We start from the raw sequence: 15,581 nt of genomic DNA, 5'->3' as shown, positions 1-15,581 counted from the left end.
TTTACAGCACATCACATCTCATTCTCATCTCATCATTCACATCCACATTCATTTACATCACATTCTTTCACATACACATCCACATCCATTTACTTTACATCTCATCCTTTCACATATCCACATCCATTTACTTCACATCTCATCCACATTCATTTACATCACACCACATCCCATTCACATCTTATCACATCCATTTACATCCTATCACATCCCATTCACATCTTATCACATCCATTTACATCCTATCACACCCCATTCACATCTTATCATATCCATCCACATCCTATCGCATCCCATTTACATCTTATCACATCCATCCACATCCTATCGCATCTCATTTATATCTTATCACATCCATCCACATCCTATCGCATCCCATTTACATCTTATCATTTTCATTCACATCTTATTCTCATTTAGTAGCTTTTTCTACTCTGATAAATGAGACTTTTTCTAAAGTTCTGCCAATTGCTTGGCCTATATAAAGGTTCTTTTCTCAACGATAATTTTCATGTTCTTTCTCAATTTCTCAAATGAATTATATTCATATTCTTCTCTTGAATAAAAGAATTCATGGGATTTACAAAAATCAATTCTACCTATATTTTCACTTTTGATAAATAATCATAAATTGAATTATACTAAAAATTTCTCTTTTTTATATTTAATTTCTTGGATCTCAAAATATCATAGAAATTTCTCTTTTTGCATTTAATTTCTTGGATCTCAAAATATCATAGAAATTTCTCTTTTTGCATTTAATTATTTGTATTCCAATGTCATGGAAATTCCTCTTTTATTATAAAATAAATCTATCTAAAATTTCATTTTTCTTTAATAAAATATCCATTAATTCAATATGCCAAGAATTTTACTTTTTTCATTTAAATGATTGAATTCCAAATGTCATAGGAGTTCCTCTTTTATCATTTAAATATTTCTCATACATAAAATAAATTTATATTTAAATTTAAATAAAATATACATTATTTTCAATATGCTAAAAAATTTAATTTTTTCATTTAAATGATTGAATTTCAAATATCATAGAAATTTCTCTTTTATCTTTTAAATATTTCTCATACATAAAATAAATTTATCTAAAATTTATCTTTGAATTTAAATAAAATATCCATTAATTTTAATATGCTAAGAATTCACTTTTTTATTTAAATAATTAAATTCTAAATATCATAGAAATTTCTCTTTTATCATTTAAATATGATTACCATAATTCTCTCTTTTCTTAATTATTTAATTATACATAAACTTTAAAAATTAGTTTTCCATTGAATGTGACAAAAATCATTCTTTTAACCTAGGATATTCAATCCTAGAATATAGTAGGAAGTCCTCTTTTTACGTTATGCATAAGAATGAATTATGTATGAGTTTCTTAAAAATTTTACCATAGCTGCGCTGCTATTACTAGGGTAAATTTTAATATTTTTGAAAAGAATAAGACATAGTAATGTAATTATGATAGTATAACTATCTTTTAGCCTTAAATCTAATTTATGGATTTATCTCATAATATTACCATAATTTTCAAGCATATAAGTATAAAAAATCATTTTCTTAACTTTTAGCTTCACAAGCCCAGAGTTTGATTTGTGAATTAAGAATTTCTCCATGAGAAGCATCATTTGAATAGAGAATTGGTCATAGGAATGACCATTCTTTGGGGGGGAGAGAGATAAACATAAAAGCATTCTAATTTAAGCATAAATGTAAACTTTTCTTAATTATTCATTACAATACTTAAGAAAAGCTTGATTTGCATTATAAATACTTAATTAAGAAGCTTCTCAAGCTTGAGAGGGGTTGAGAAGTGAAAACATTAAGAATAGTAGAGAAAAACCATAAAATTATACTTTACCTCTTATTTTGCTTGTTTCTCTATCAAAGAAGAAGCCTCCAACCAATCAATTGGTTTGTGTGTTGAAAGGAAAGCTCCAAGGATGGTTGAAGAGAGAGAGGCTCCACTCTCTCCAAAAGCAGAGGATTTTTAAGGAATAATAAAAAATTATCATTATTTTAGTATAATATTGGCATGGTATAGTTCATAGATTTTTTTACAAAGGACTAAGAATCTATTTATAGGTGAGGGAGGCCTCTAACCAAGTCCAACTAGGTTCTAGAATTTTCCAGGTTCAGTTTGGCTGAATTTGAACAAGATTTGAATCTAGTTTGGCTCCATTTTGATTTAGTTTGATCCAGGAGAGAGGAGAGATAAAAATATTATAATTTTTTTGAGTTAAAAACTCCACCACATGTGTGAAATAGGTGCCTCCTTGAAGTCCCCCCTTCTCCTTACCAAGGTGTCAAAAATGTATCATTATACCCAAAATATCTCATTTTTTTAGTAATATCTCATAGTTTTTTACTAATAAACCTTGTACTCAGTCAACTCTTCATCTTATGTGGGCATTTACTCATTTTGGGTATTTTTTTTATTCATTGGATTTATCCCCTCCCCACACTTGGATTGATCCTATTGGTCCATAGGAACCTTAATTGGACCATAATCTAAAATTTTCTGAAAATCTAGACCCTTAGGCTAAGGTCCTTTATACACATTTTGAATTAATTCCAATTGCACATTGGAAAGTTCTTTTTGAATTTATGTTTCAGGGGAAACCATTTTAGACACTAGGAGGATTTTTATATCCAAAAATATCTCAGTTTTAGATTACCTCTCTCTAGATATTTTCTCTCTCCATGCCAAAACAAGATCTTTCTTTTATTTCAGAGAAGGAAATAATTATAAGATCAGAAGGGGAGGTTCTTACACTTGTACACCTCAAAAGTTGGAGGGAGGAATCTTACATCTTTGCAACATTGATCGAATGTTTTCGAATTGGATAATACAATGATCAAGTTGTGTAAGCTGTTATTCTCCAAGCCCATCATGAAACATCTCCTCAATTGAACATCATTTAATTTTTTCCATGACTCACAATGTGAGTCCAAGAGTTTTATTTGAAGGATAAGATCTCTAATGGATTCATTGGGTTGACGCTGAATATAGTTCTGTTGCTGCACTCCACCTATCACCTTGTCTGGAAAAGCCATGTATAAAGGCTGATTTCAAGGTTTTGAAGTTGGTCTTGATCGCCGGGCATCAATGCGATGAACCATTGACTAGCTTTTCTCTCTAAGCATAAGTTCAACGCATGTACCTTAGTGGGGTAGTTATTGGGATTTCTAAAGGCTTCACATCTCTGTTCAAACATTTGAATGAATTGAACAGGGTCTGTTGTTCAATCATATTTGCCCATAATTTTAGAAATTTGTACAGCCGTATTTCTATATGAATCACTACGGCCATATGTGAGTGCTCTTGTTGGAAGAGACTCAGTGAGTCCTTGGACCACCCCCCTTCCTAGACTAGTTAGTATGTCCAAGGTGTGGGCATTCAGGAAAGGGTTGGTACTTATAGGATTTGCAAGAATGTTAGGTAAGGGGCTAAAGCCCGGTGGATTCGAAGTGACATGGGATGTAAAACTTGATGACATGCTTATTATAAGCATAGCCAATGGCATTGGGAGGTAAATTTATAGCATAGATCTCAATGGCTCGAAGATGTCAGTCATTGGGTTCAGTCCTTATGTAATCCCTGGCAATCTCTCTATTGTGGCCATGTAAGACTGCCTAAATGATCCTTAATGAACAATCACAGTTCGTTTGTTTTTTTCTTTTTTTCTTTTTATACTTTCCCACAGCCCATTATTACAGCCTCAAGAGGCTTGGCGTACTCTTCATTGGATCAAATAGGTGTCCGTTTACCCCAATTAGCTTAGGCGCTATATGCACGTGAACGACCTAAGATATTTTTTCGGAAAAAATGTATGCTAGGAACTTCCCAAATGGAAGAGGAGGTCCTAAATTTTCCACCACTGTCTCAAGATAAAAAAATTTCCTGCGAATTTTTTTCCTATTTTCACAGCACATTTTTTAGGGTGTTCCAAAAGGAATTTTAAAAAATTATGTACGAGGGAGTTGTATTATTTTTGGAGTACTACTAATTTTTACGATTTTTCGTGGTTTGTTTTTTGCCTCGATTTTTGGGTTAAATTTTGAAGCTACTGGTCGGAGGCCAAAATGGTTGATTTTGACTTTGAAAGACCGTATCCAAAGTCGAAGAGCTCGATGTCAGCTTTCTGATGAGCCCTTGAGCACCTTCATCGGATATAGGGTTTAGGAGATATGGGCCTCCAAACAGGGGTGGTTTCTAGAGTTGTTTTTGGCCGATTTTTTCCACCAAAATTTTTCGTCGAAATTGTCTTTCATGGCCAAAAATTTTTGCCGGTATTGTCTTTCGACCGGATTTTTTTCGTCGAAATTCTCTTTATGGCTGAAAATTTTTACCGAATTTGTTTTGTGAGATCCTTGCCCCCTCTGTGCATCGAACTCTGGAGTGCTGGCAGCAAAAGTAGCAACCTTGCACGCAAGGCAGAGCTTCCCACTCGGGGCCTCGCCCACGAATGTCTAGACAAGAGACTAATCCCTCGGTTCTTCCAAAACTGAACTCGAAAAAAACTTCCCTCGCCTAGAAAGCATAGGCGATTGATTCCTCCAAGAAAAATCTTCTAACGTAGTCAAGAGCCTTAACTATCCTTTGTATTCCGACCGAACCTGCGGGTCACATGGCCAGTTCAAAGGAGGAACTTGCACTTGGTTCATAGAGACCAACGCTTTTTTCCCCATCAAAAGAGGCACAGCCGCCGTTGATTCTTTTCCATAGAACAAGAATTATCCCCACCACTGACTTACTTCAACTATCGTAACTTGAACAAAATTGAATTTTATTATAAGAATCTATCAATCCAGCCTAACCGCATCTAATCCCATATTGAGTTAGACCTCGACTGATCTTGCCATGCAAGACGTCCTTATTTGACTCTCCGTCAGCTGTTGCAACATCTTTCACATAGGTCCCTACAATCTCATTCCATAAGATAGTCAAAATGCTACCCGCATCTAATCCCATATTGAGTTAGACCTCGACTGATCTTGCCATGCAAGACATCCTTCTTTGACTCTCCGTCAGCTGTTGCAACATTTTTCACATAGGTCCCTACAATCTCATTCCATAAGATAGTCAAAATGTTACCCCAGCATTCTTGACGTAAAACAATCTTCAAAAAACAGCTTTCATATGCAAATATAGTTTCCAAACAAAATTCATATCTTTCCATATCATTCCATTATTTCACATATTCCTCATCATTTCTCATCATCCCTTATCTTTCGACATTATTCCACATCATTCAACATCATTCCACATCAATTCACATCATCCCACATCAATTCACATCATACCACATCATTTCCACGTTCGTTCACATCATCCCATATCATTTTCACATTCATTCACATCATCTCACACATCAGACCATATCAATCCACATCAATCCTCATTAATCCATATCACTCCACACATCAATCCACATCAATCTCATCAATCCACATCACTCCACACATCGATCCACATCAACCACATCAATCCACACATCAATTCACACAATCTGCATCCTTCCACACACATCACTCCACATCATTCCACAAATCACCCACATTATTCCACTCATCACTACACATCACCCCTTATCACTTGACATCATTCTATCCTCAGTCAAATTTCCACAAACAAGATGGTCTCTTTTTGCTTTGAGCGAATCAGGTTTGATTATCAACTTTCCTTGATCTAGTTATCAGAATTTTTGTCCCATAATCAACCAAATTAAAAGTACAATTACTCTACTTTTTATACTGATAGGACTTTCTAAATCTCGGCGATTACTTGGCTTAGTCAAAGGTAACTTTTTCTCGACTCCATTAAATCTAAATTTTCGTTCTTTTTTGGATCCTCGTTCCTTTCAAGAATTCCAGATTCCTTTCCCAAGGAATCTAGGAATAAATCAGTCATCATAAGTATTTACATTTCATCCAACTAAGCATGTTTCAGGTCTTTTTCTGGGAAATCCTTTTTCCCTTCAGAATGTACCCAAGATTCTATTTTTTGAGAATCTAGACGTATATTTCATAATTCTAAAAGTTAATGTGTTCATGATTCCTCTTTATGATTAAAATTTTATCCATGATTTCTCGATGCATTCCTGTGAATATTTTCTCATTCTTATCTCAATTTTTCCAAAATAAAATATGCTCAATATTCTTCTTTTTGAATAAAAGATTTATGCATACGATCTCATGGGATTTACAAAATCAATTATATCCATAGTTCTTATCTATGTTTTCTCGATGCATCCCTATGAATATTTTCACCTTCTTTTCTCTATTTTTCCAAATTAAAATATAATGGAAATCCCTCTTTTAGCATAAAATCAAAATTTAATTTATGAATAAACCTTCATTTTCTAATGATAAAATTTTTTCATAACTTCTCTATATTTTCTATGAATTGAGAATGTTCAAAATTACACTTTTAACATAAAAATTATTTTATGCATAAATCTAAGCTTAAACATAAACATTAATTCATCATAAATCAAGAAAAGCATGGTTTTAAGAGGAAACCCATAAAATAAAATGCTTCACAAGCATGAGGGAGGCTAGGAAGAAGATTAACATTAAAAGAGAGCATAAACTTCATTGTTTAGGCTTACCCTTGGTTTGCTTGATTCTTTACCTTGCAAAAATTGTGTAGCCCTCAAAGAAAAGGCTTGGCCACCACAAGGAGAAAGGGTAATCTTCAAGAGAAGAAGAGGTTTAGTGAAGCACCAAAGCTTCAAAATGGAGGGCCAATGAAGAGGGAAGAGGAAAATACACTAAATTAAAAATTACACCAGCATAGAATTACTCTAAGATAAAAATACAAAGGAATAGAGGTCTATTCATAGGTGAGGGAGCCACCAACCAAGTCCAACTAGAATCTAGAGACTTCTAGCTTCAATTTGATCCAATTTAGATATGTTTTGGACCAATTAGGCCCACTTTTCTGATCTAGTTTGAAAGAGGTGAGAGGAGAGATGAAATATCTCATTTTTTGATTAAAAAATTAGGATAATGATGGTGATTCTAGGCGCCTCCTTCATGAGCTCCACTCACCCTCCTGAGGTGTCAAAATTCTATTTTTTAACTAATAAATCTCCATTTTTTACTATTAAGTACCTATACTTAACTCTTCATCTTATGTGAGAATTTACTCCTTTTTGGGAGATTTTCTTTTATTCTTGCATTTTTCTTATTCAAACACTTGGATTAACTCCATGGACCCTTTAGAACACTCTTTGGACCTTAATCCATAATTTTCTGAAAATGGGTACCCTTAGGCTAAGGGTCTAATGCACATATTCAATTAATTTCTAATGCATATTAAAAAACTCTTTAAACTTCTGTTTTAGGAGAATTCATCTTAAATAAAAGGGATAACTTTATATCCAAAAATATATCAAAACTGTATTATCTCTCTCTAGAATATTTTCTCTCTCTAGGCCAAAAACAAAGAAAAACAATGTTTTCTTGCATTCTGAAATAGGAGATGATTATAGTGGACTGAGGAGAACTTATACATCTTTTAGGGGCTAAGGAGGAACCTTACATTTGTCTTTCATGGCCGAAAATCTTCACCGAAATTGTCTTTCACACAGCCGAAAATCTTCACCGAAATTACCTTTCAACAATTGAAAATCTTCGTCGAAATTACCTTTCACGACCGGAAATCTTCGCTAAAATTGCCTTTCATGGCCGAAAATTTTCACCAGAATTGCCTTTCACGACCGAAATTTTTTGCCGAAATAATTACCTTTTATGGGTGGCCGGATTTTTTTAATTTAATTTTTAAATATATATATATATTTATTTATATTTATATTTTTAGAGTCTAGTAGAAAATATGAATTTTCTTTTTGGTAGGAGAATATTTTTTGATTTTAAAATGAAAGGGATATGGATATTTTTCCAAAAAGATAAGTGGGAATCAAAAAAGTCGACCTTTTAATAACACCCCTTATACCCTTCATAAATGATCCCCAAAATGGACAAATTGACAACTCATGAGCATCTACTCATTTAATGCTCATTAGCCTTAATGAGTTATGTAAAAAAGTGATAAGGATTAATCCAATATTAATCCTTTCACCAATCTTTCTCTCTTTTACACTAATCAAAGACTCTAATTAATTATTAATCTCTAATTAATTCACACAATTGAGTATATCATTGAATAGAGAAAGAGAATGCTAATCTTTGTACATCAATAATTGTGTAAATTAATCTAAAATAAGAGATTAATTAGGCTCTTAATTATAATCTCCTCTTTTAAGATAAAATTAAGCAAAAAGAGTCAAATTTTTTTAATTGATCAAAAAATGATGTGATTAGGTGTTTTGATGCATCTAGATGCTCTCAAAACACTCAAAAATCCTAATTTCAACTACTCATATAATCCATTTAGACCCCAATTAACACATTTTCTAATTCTTGGTCTTTTGAACAAGATTAATCACCCTTAATGATAAAAACTAGTCCATTAAGAGAAATTAGTCAAATTCAAGGGTTTTTTGATGGTTTTAAGAAATTTTTGAAAGATTAAGCTACTCCTAATGCTTGCTAGTACTATGATACAAATAATTTCAACAAAAAACACACAATTAAACTCAAATTAATGATCTTAGATCTATGCTTAACCTAAAGAGAGTTAACATTCACTAAGAATTGCATTCTCTTGCATTGTTTGATGCAATGGATGCAAACTAAGCCTAATACAACTATGTTCAAGTCCTAAGAACATGAAAAACCACAAAAATAACAAATTAATCTAAAAATTAAGCAAAAAGCATTCTTTTCAAAAACAAAAAAGAGAGCTATTCTACACCAAATCTCACACAAATCCACATATTTTTCATGGAAAACCACTAATCAAGATAATGGGCAATGGGTTATGCGTAGATTAGAGACAAAATGATGGAAAAAGCCAAGGGATGGCTCCCCGTCTCAGCGGCACCAAAAATATTATGGCTCACCCACCCTAACCCTCCTTGAAACATATATCCAAAAAGAGATTACCTGGTGAACTGCAACTGTCATGAGGATCTTTCCAATGGCCAAGCTTGTAACCCTTAAGGTCTCCAAGCTCTACAACTCCTTGAGAAGCAATTCCATCGTATCTTTCATGAGCGTTGTCACACCGCCGCATTACACTACGGGTCCTCGTCCCTCCCCTTACCTCACTTCACTCACACACACTCACTAGCATGCATTAGGAAGAGAGATTAGCAAGAGGATTAGCAGGAACAAGACTCAATTGTACAATGGGAGAGTATGTTGTATTATGAGAAAAATTCACTTATATACATGGCCATAGGTGTTCACACATTGAAATTGTGGCCGGCTGGGCACTTTAGGCTCATAAGAGGTCTAACGCTATTACAATGACTACTCTGATAATAAATCCATGAAGTACATCACTTAGAACTTCATCCTATCTTGATACCACATGCTCTTGAAGCGAGAATCGCCATAAATACTCCGTCATACCATTACAAGTGCCCATCCAAGTTTTAGCTTTGGACACTACTGCTTCATATCTTGAATGTATGACTCTTTGGTGTATCTACCATGACTCTTTGATATAAGATAATGGCGGTAGCTCTTGTTAATCCTAGAATTGGATTAACGCAAGGAAAATGTAGACCTTAATGCAAAATTAGAACAAGGAGCAGCTTCAGAAAGAGGTCACCCACACAAATGAGCTCACTACACTTTATGCACACCAAATATACAGGAGCTCCAAACCAATGCCAAGGCCAAAGAAGAAGATTTGCAATGCCAAATCTAGTAGCTAACAGCATAGCTAAAGGTAGCAGAGGAAAGAGAAACTATAACACGTGAGGGAACAAACAAACAAGGCCCATGTAGAAAAGATTAGAACACTTAACGACACAATAAGTGCAAGCCATGCCGAAGTACAAAGAAAAGAGTTGGCACACCAAGAAGCAATGGCACATCTTACACAACAACTACACGACATTCAGAGGCAAGCTGCCCAAAGGCTCCAACAAATCACCGAAGCTTAGGAAAGAGAAGCAACGGCCAGGTGGACCCAAGAGGACGCAACCAGAAGATTCGAGGAATTAGATGCTACAAGGATGGTCCGGGAAATGGTAATTTCAAACCTCCTTTAGCAACACTGACTCCTGCCTACAAGAATTAGAGCATCGACTGGCGGTCCAAGATAAAAGTCAACGGCCGGAGCCTAACGATGATCTTCGCCTCCTCCTTGAGTGCGCCTCCGAATTGGGTCAGCTGCCAATAACTCCTCCGGCCCCTCCTCAAACGCTTACCTTATTATTTTCTACACTAACACTCTCTCTACTTCAGTATGACATAAATCTATATAAAGATATAGGCCTAGGAGAACTAACCCTGATTAAACAAAATACTCAAAGAGATGTTGGCCCTACCATAATAATGGGAGTTTTGGGCGAAGACTTAGTATTAACTAATCCACAAGACATCTTCTTCTACCCTTTACATCCTATAGTGCTAAACCTTTGTAGTTGGTGTCACGTCCTCCAAAATTCAAAAATTCTAGACAACAGTGTCACAAAATTAGACATGTTTGTCCCATATGACATTCCTGAGATGCTCGCCAACCATGAGGTAGTAGCACATAGTTACCAATGAATTATAAGTAATTGGGTGGCTAGAAGTATATAAAACTCACCAGCATCTAAATTTATGTGAGTCCACTTTATATCATCCTTTTGGCATTCTAAAACTCTACTCTAATATCTACAAGCACTTATAATCCATGCTAACAAATGTGCAATACAATTTTGATGCTATCCACATTGAATATCCCACTATCACTTCTTTCGAAGAGATTCCAGACCTACAAGAATTTATTAAGTCTCATAAGCCTGGCCACCCACCCCCCCTAGCACAGGTCAAGGTCAAGAAGAATCCTCTTCTTCATCTTCAAAATCAACTTACCCTATCTATTCTAATGTCGCTAGTAAGCTACTTAACCCCTATCCTAACATGCCACCTACTAACACATCTCAAAGCTGACTGCATTTTCTCAACCTTCAATTCTCCAGAGATAGATTTTCCCACTAACCCTATCACTCCCCGAGGAGATACTGGCACCTCACCCATCTCCACAATGGCACTCTCAAAAGGTATGACATCCTATCCCACAAGATAATATTGAGGCATTCACTGATGTATGATGATTGGAAAACCAAATTGGTGAAAGGAGTACTTGACAATTCTGGAATACAACCAGGTCTATATATGGGCACGCCACCAACACAGTGGGTCGATCCTTTATACATGCCAGTGCAGAAGCAAGGCCTTAATCAGAATCAAGATGCTAGGAGATTCCGAAGTGAAGGAAGACCCTTCCCTCAAAACACTTTCTCAGGAGCCCCACCTCTTTTGCTTGATTTGCCACTACAACTCGTGTGTTAAAAAGAGCACTAAGCTTTTCTTTTCTTTGGATCTATTGCTACTGTGCTTTTTTTGTAGAGATATTGCCTACTTTCTTCTTAATGCCTTCTTAGTTGTGGCAAGCTTCTTCTCTATTTTGTGAGCTTATTTCTAGTAGGCTTATTTCCAACCTCGATGGTCTTTTAAGTAGCCCACAATGCTGAGAGTCACTCCTTTTACAAGACTAGCAGCTTGGCTTTGCTAACCTTGTAGCCTTGTGTTTTCTCTTATACTTCTAAGAGAAGGATGGCATGTTCACTTAACATGATCAAGTGTGGCTAACTAGCAATTGAAACTAAAAAATATATATGACATTGTGTCTCCATTATAGCTTGCATAAAATTAGAAGTGACCAGACCACCAAGAGCAAATATATGACATTGTGTCTCCATTATAGCTTGCATAAAATTTAGAAGTGACCAGACCACCAAGAGCAAATATGAACCCTATAATAACTCCACTTGATGTTGCTAGTTCTTATTAAAGATGGTCTTAAACATTTGCACTTTATAACAACAATAAAGATAAACACTATCTATTACTACACAAGGAAAAATCAGGATTAATAAAAAAACTAATCATCCCCTAATAAATTACTATTTGAACTTGCAAAGGAACCTAGGCTATGTTATCCTACCATAGACCTATGTATAACTACCTATGATACCATGTTAAAATACATGGATCTAGGCATGGCTATGGTGGATTATGGTGTATAGAAGTGGATTGACAAACATCTTGGCATACAAGAAATGGATTAAGGTGTGTAAAAGTGGATTAACATCAACATCTTGACACACAAGAAATGCAAGAAAAGAGATTAAGGCTAAAGAAAAAACTAAAGCATAATGATGAGAGGTTTAGCAAAAAACTCACACACTAATCCATTAGATAGGGTGCCTTTTTATAGGCTTGAGTACATATCCATTAGCGATTAAGCATGCCCCATAAGCTTGGTTAATCAAGAATAAATTCACTTGTCAACCTTAAATTTGATAATTCCTTCAAGGTTTTTAGAAATACCAAGATAAAGTGAAGAAGCAATATATGTGTGATCACTTGAAATTGGAATTTCATGTGCCTTGTCCGCCACTCACTAGAATTTAAAGATGGACCAATGAAGAGATGGATGAAGTCTGCTTTATCCCAATAGAAGGAGGTTTCTTGAAGCTAGGTAAAGACAGGCCCTCTAATTGCTCAAGTCTACTTTGTCCAATAGAAGAGCAAAAATAATGAGGTTCTTGAAGCAAGGTAAAGGCAAGCCCTCTAATTTCTCAAGTTTAAGAATAGAAGATTGTAAGAAGCAAGAGAGAGAGCACCCCACAAATATCGCCAGTAAAAATGAGTGCCACTCACCTTTGAAAGCATGGTGTTTCTCATTTCAAATTGAGAAGGAAGGTTCCCACTTCGTTTTTTTCCATCGTCCATATAATTATGTATTTTAGCTAAACTAGATAATTTATGACTTTTAATCTTCATAGATAGAGGTAGTGTGTTACTCCCCTCTGCAAAGGAGGAATATGAGTACTACTTAGCCATCCACAACATTTGGGCTTAAGTAGCTCAATTGGGAAGTTTATTGATGGGTGTAATGTAAGTGTGTCTCCATGTTTTTTTGAGAACATGTTTAAAGGTACTTAGTTCTTGAGCTATAATAATTGTACTAACTTTATTTTACATGATGAGGCGCCAAGCGACAACGATGAGAATGTTACCGGTGATAAAGATGAATGATGATGATGAAGATGATGATTGATCTGGTGTGTCTAGATGTATTAAGATGAATTTTATCTAAATACATCTAGTGTGTCTAGATGTATTTAGATGAATTTTTATCTACTCATTGTAATACATTTCTTGGAGTCTCAAAAAGTTTTTATATATACTCATTGTGATGTAATATGGCTCTCAAAGGAACACACCTTTTTGTTTATACTCAAGTGCTTGCAAGAATTCTTTATAGTATAACTTTTTGTTTATATGCTCAAGTATTTAACTTTGTAGTATAACTTTTTGTTTATATGCTTAAGTAATATAACTTTTTATTTATATGCTTAAGTAATATATCTTTTTATTTATGATCAATTGTTTAATTTGAAACAATGGCCTTTGTCACATCTCTAGTATATTAAAAAAGATTTTTGGGGTATATTGGGGGAGTAAGGACTCCCTCAAGCTACCCTTTTTAGAAAAAAAGAAAAACTAGGGCTCTTTCATAGCATATATAGGAGCAAAAATACCACCAATATTTGGGATTTTTTCAATGTGGCTTTGCTACTATTGGGCATGTCTCTTGTAGTGTACATGTGAGACTTTGTTAACAAGGTGGTGGCAAAAATAAGCAAGGGTTTCAAAGTCATTCTCTCTCTCTCTCTCTCTCTCTCTCTCTCTCTCTCTCTCTCTCTCTCTCTCTCTCTCTCTCTCTCTCTCTCTCTCTCTCTCTCTCTCTCTCTCTCTACATACATTGACATGGCAAAGGGGTTCATCACTTTGCTTTCACCTTCTAAGCATTAATATGGTAAAAAGCAATCATTTTTCAACAAAATGGCTAATCACACCTATTTGTCCCAAAAATTTCACATTGAGGTTTCTAATGAAACATCACACCCTTATGAGTGCACCTAAACATATGGTATGATAAAAATTTAAAAATTTGAGAAGCCATATTTCGTGGTGTGGACAAATATAGTATATATGGCATATCTTGAATTTGAACAAGTAGACACTATGATCTTAAAATGTAAAAGACATTGCTAAGGAACTAATCAAAGGGCTAGAAGAAGTAGACACTGTGATCTTAAAATGTTGATAAATACGCAAAAGACATTACTAAGGAACTAATCAAAGGGCTAGAAGAAGTGTGGAAAGCCTCTCCTAGAGGGAGACAAGACATCCACATTTAGCTCCAAGACAGGAAATGACTTGGTGTGTTGTTTGCTGAAGTAACCACACAATGCATGAGTGCCGAGTCTTGAGAGCAATGGTGGGGGAACTAGTGGTGTGGATAATACTACAAAAGATATGGAAATCATGAAACTTCTAACTACTACCACACACAACAAATGGCTAGAATCATAGAAGTGCATGCATTACTGGTAGGCTCCTTAGCCATTAGCTTTACTAGCCCCACCTCTAGTTGGACCAAGTGATAGTAATGAACCCTACATTGGTAAGAAACCCATCAGAACATCGAATGTAATGCCTTTAGTACCACCACAACCAACACTGCCAGGATCCACGCCGACAAGCCTAGTTGATATGGAACACCTTTGAACCCCCTAGCACATTAAAATTTTATGAAATATCCAAACTCAATTCCTAGATGACCAACCCAGAAGTGAATATCATTTGGGAAAACCAGGACTAATTATGTGGGGACATAAAACAATTGACTACCTTAATGCAAATAGCAGAAAGAGCCTATCGACCATATTAATGGCCTGAGGAGAGGCCCTCTTGCTTGTTTTAGATGTCAAGGCCCCCACATTGTGGCTAAATATCCCATAAAGGCATATCCAAAAGCGGTAATAACACATATCCCACCCTTGGATAGATAGTGCATTAAGTGGAAATTAAAGATGTTCCTAATTCAATAAGCCAAATAATCTTGGATAAAGAGAAGGGGTTATAAACGATCTTGATAAACCCATACTAGTAGAAAGAAACCCCCAAAACTCAACCCCTTCTACCTTAACCTCACCAACTCGCCTCCCCCTTCTCACCCACTGACCTACTCTCTCTCTCTCTCTCTCTCTCCTCCCCCCCAAACCTCCCCTCCTCGCTTTCTCACCCATTTGTCCCCCCTTCAATACATCCCACTCATCCCCCTTCAACCTGTCCCACTCGCCCCCCCTTCCACCTGTTCCACCCTCCCCTCTTCAACCCCTTCTACCTCAACACCTCACCAACTCGCCTCCCACCTACTTGTCCCCCTCCACTCACCTACTCGCCCCTCTTTTTCCTTCTCATGCTGCCCCCCCCAAACAAAAAAAATAAAAAAATAAAAATAAAATCACATACTCACCCCCCTGAGACCCTAGATAATACTTATTCCCTAGCTCAGACAGAGTGACGCCACATAAAAGATAGGATCCACGCAATAATATCCACCATTCTACGTA

The sequence above is a fragment of the Cibotium barometz genome, chromosome 28 (genome assembly GCF_041138505.1).
Source record: "Cibotium barometz isolate CiBa-2024 chromosome 28, ASM4113850v1, whole genome shotgun sequence".
Lineage (NCBI taxonomy): Eukaryota > Viridiplantae > Streptophyta > Polypodiopsida > Cyatheales > Cibotiaceae > Cibotium > Cibotium barometz.
Note: the sequence above shows the minus strand (reverse complement) of the source record.